The 4,313-nt window shown below is 34.8% G+C and overlaps 1 long non-coding RNA gene across 1 annotated transcript; it reads right to left on the minus strand.

The window, feature by feature from the left end:
- Window positions 1-284: 284 nt before the first annotated feature.
- LOC131228577 (uncharacterized) lies at window positions 285-2,657 on the minus strand. Its single transcript, XR_009163008.1, has 3 exons — window positions 2,585-2,657; window positions 682-706; window positions 285-504 (listed from the first exon to the last, which is right to left on the minus strand). It is a non-coding gene; the product is annotated as an uncharacterized LOC131228577 (long non-coding RNA).
- Between the last annotated feature and the right edge of the window lie 1,656 nt (window positions 2,658-4,313).

Here is a 4,313-nt window from a genome sequence, read left to right on the forward strand (position 1 = left end):
CGAAATTGATCGAGCAGACCCGGATGTCTGTCGAAGCTATCCGGATGTTGAGCGGGGGTCCCTGGAAGGTGGGAACCGCTGTTATGACCATGATGAAGATATCCATTTCCTATGCACAACATTGGAGTGACTTGGCCATTTGGACAGACCGTGTTTATGTATTTGCTCGAAATTGATGGAGCAGACCCGGATGTGCGTCGGAGCTATCCAGATGTTGAGCAGGGGTCTCTGGAAGGTGGGGACCGCTGTTATGACCATGATAAAGCTGTTTATTTCCTATGGACAGCATTGGAGTGACTTGGCCATTTGGACAGGCCGTATTTATGTATTAGCTCAAAATTGTTGGAGCAAACCCTAGTATAACCCTAAACCTAAACCTACACCTAAAACTAATAGCTAAAACTAAACATCATGGTGGGGACAGTGCCCCCGACCATTGATTTCTTCCTACGGCCCACCATGGTGAATATTTGAGATCCAACCTGTTGGTAAGTTCACATAGACCTAGACCTGAAGAAGGAATAACATAAATATCAGCTTGATCGAAAACTTATGTGGCCCCAATTCGTTTCGAGGACCACTTGAGCTTTAGATCTACCCCAAAACCTAAACCTAAACCTAAACCTATTCTTAAATCCCAAAGCCTATAACCTAAACCTAAACCTTAACCTAAACCTAAACCTATAACCTTAACCTAAAACAAAACCTATAACCTAAACCTATAACCTAAACCTGTAACCTTAACATAAACATAAAACCTAAACCTATAACCTTAACCTAAACCTAGAACCTAAACCTAAACCTAAAACCTAAATGTATTCTCAAATCCCTAAACCTAAACCTACACCTAATCCTAATCTCAACTCCTTAACCTAAACCTAAACTTGAAAACCCAAACCTAAACCCGAACCCGAACCTGATTTCCTAAACCTAAACCTTAACCTATTCTCAATTCCCCATAGCTATAACCTATAGCCTATAACCTATAACCTAAAACTAAACCTATAACCTTGACCTAAACATAAAACCTAAACCTAAACCTAAAACCTAAATGTATTCTCAAATCCCTAAACCTATAACCTTGACCTAAACATAAAACCTAAACCTAAACCTAAAACCTAAACCTATAACCTTGACCTAAACATAAAACCTAAACCTAAACCTAAAACCTAAATGTATTCTCAAATCCCTAAACCTAAACCTACACCTAATCCTAATCTCAACTCCTTAACTTAAACCTAAACTTGAAAACCCAAACCTAAACCTGAACTCGAACCCGATTTCCTAAACCTAAACCTTAACCTATTCTCAATTCCCTAAACCTTAACCTATAACCTAACCTAAACCTAAACCTATAACCTACACTTATAACCTACATTTATAACCTAAACCTAAACCTATAACCTACACTTATGACCTACATTTATAACCTAAACCTAAACCTATAACCTAAACCTGTAACCTTAACCTACACGTAAAACCTAAACTTAAACCTAAAACCTAAATGTATTCTCAAATCCCTAAACCTAAAGCTAAACCTAAACCTATAACCTACAACATTAACATAGACTTATAACCTAAACCTATAACATACAACATTAACCTAAACCTATACTTATAACCTAAACCTATTCTCAAATCCCAAAACCTATAACCTAAACCTAAACCTTAACCTAAACCTAAACCTAAACCTTAACCTATAACCTATAACCTATAACCTAAACCTATAACTTATAACCTAAACTCAATTCCCTAAACCTTAACCTATAACCTAACCTAAACCTAAACCTATAACCTATACTTATAACCTAAACCTAAACCTGTAACCTTAACTTAAACGTAAAACCTAAACCTAAACCTAAAACCTAAATGCATTCTCAAATCCCTAAACCTAAAATTAAACCTAAACCTATAACCCACAACATTAACATAAACTTATAACCTAAACCTATAACCTACAACATTAACCTAAACCTATTCTCAAATCCCAAAACCTATAACCTATACCTAAACCTTAACCTAAACCTAAACCTATAACCTTAACCTAAACCTTAACCTATAACCTAAACCTTAACCTATAACGTATAACCTATAACCTAAACCTATAGCCTATAACCTAAATCCAATTCCCTAAACCTTAACCTATAACCTAACCTAAACCTAAACCTATAACCTACACTTATAACCTAAACCTAAACCTATAATCTAAACCTATAGCCTTAACCTAAACCTAAAACCTAAACCTAAACCTAAAACTTAAATGTATTTTCAAATCCCTAAACCTAAACCTACACCTAATCCTAATCTCAACTCCCTAACATAAACCTAAACCTAAACTTGAAAACTCAAACCTAAACCCGATCCCAAACCCGAACCCGATTTTCTAAACCTAAACCTTAACCCATTCTCAATTCCCTAAAGCTATAACCTATAACCTATAACCTAAACCTAAACCTTAACCTAAACCTACAACCTTAACCTAAACCTTAACCTAAACCTAAACCTATAACCTTAACCTAAACCTATAACCTTAACCTAAACCTTAACCTAAACCTAAACCTATAACCTTAACCTAAACCAAAACCTATAACCTAAACCTTAACCTATAACCTAAACTTATAACCTATAACCTAACCTTAACCTAAACCTAAAACCTAAAAGGAGATAAGGATCACCTCTCATATGTTCTCTCTCTTTTCATTTGTTTTTTTTCCATGGGATTGTTCATTTTGTGGTGTCTGCTCAAATATATGTATAATATTTTATCATGTTAATATAATTATAAGTGGCCTAATCTCACCTTTCTAAAAATAACTAATAATAATTTCTACTTGATAAGAAATCACCAAGTACCATTAGGCTCAACCCAAAAGCTAAATCATCATTTTCTTTCTTTCTTTTTCTTTTAACACACACTCACACACCAGAGTCGCTTACGGCCACAATGGGCACTTGAACTCATGACCTTGTATTGAAACTATTTTAAATCTACCATGAAGGCATGAGTAAGGACCTAGGTGTGTGTGCACAGTCGGCGATGTGTTCACCACACTGGATTTTGTGAGCTGCACCAAGAAATAGGCTATGAATAATTTTTTGTATTTTATTTACGATGTTAAACTTATATGTATTTATGCGTAGATGAATGTGATGTGGATAAGGTTGTTTGTGTTTGGATGGATGTGGTTTATGCTTGGATGAATGTAGTTTATGTTTCGATGGATTTATGTAGTTTGGGTTTAGATGGATGTGAATGTGAATATGATGAAATATATTATATAACAGGTATATATCAGGAAGAATATATGGTAACAGGTGTATATCAGGAATTTTGTGCTGGAATATTGGAAAAAAAAAATAGACTTTTACCTACGAAATATTTCGTAGGTAAAGGTCTCATCCACGTTTTTCACCTACAACAATATTCATCGGTAAAACTCAGCGTGATAATTTTCTATCTTAAAAATATATGAGTTTTACTGATGAAACGTTTCGTCGGTAGAAGTGGTTTTGTTATATTTACCGACGAACATGGTCGTCGGCAAAAGTCAGTGGAAAATTTTCTAAGTGAAAAATATAACATTTTTACCGAAGACAATTTTCGTTGATAAAAACATTATTCTTGACGGTTTTAATTTGTAACGTCCCGGATTTTTGCCAACCTGGAGTTAAACGTCCTTAGGCAATGGGTCAATCATAACATCTTATTAACTTCTTAGAACTCAATCTCAAACTTTAAAATCCCTTTTCAACCCATTTCCTTCACAAATCTCACCTTTTACCACCTTATTGTTCAAATTTTTCTAAGTACTTTCATATTAGACACTAATCCCAACGGTTAAATGTTAGAGAACAATACTTAAACTGAAATTTACTATAATAGTAAATATATAAATAAAAATGGATTTTGGGCCATTAGTCTTATGGAATCTGACAAAATAAATAGGTGATTTTGATAGAGCAACCTAGTCTGTCGTAATTGGGCGACACGTAGTTAAGTACTAAACTAAATAATCAATGGATTTGGCTTGAACCACTTTCTATACAAACTACAAGACCCAAAATAATTAAAATCACTAACTCAACATTTCTTAAAAACCTAGGAGCAACCTCAAAACCAAGTTGCTATTAGGAGCACATTGGAACTCCGTATTGGACCTGGACCGCATGTCAAAAGTCCGATTATCACGAAACTATAAGGTTACAACTGCCTTACTGGGCTTGACAACTATCTCGAAAATCAAGTCCAATTAGTATCTAGAAACATACAACTTGAACCTGGAGCAAAGTGCGTGAGAAACGTGAATATCTTT

The sequence above is a fragment of the Magnolia sinica genome, chromosome 16 (assembly GCF_029962835.1).
Source record: "Magnolia sinica isolate HGM2019 chromosome 16, MsV1, whole genome shotgun sequence".
NCBI classification, from domain to species: Eukaryota; Viridiplantae; Streptophyta; class Magnoliopsida; order Magnoliales; family Magnoliaceae; genus Magnolia; species Magnolia sinica.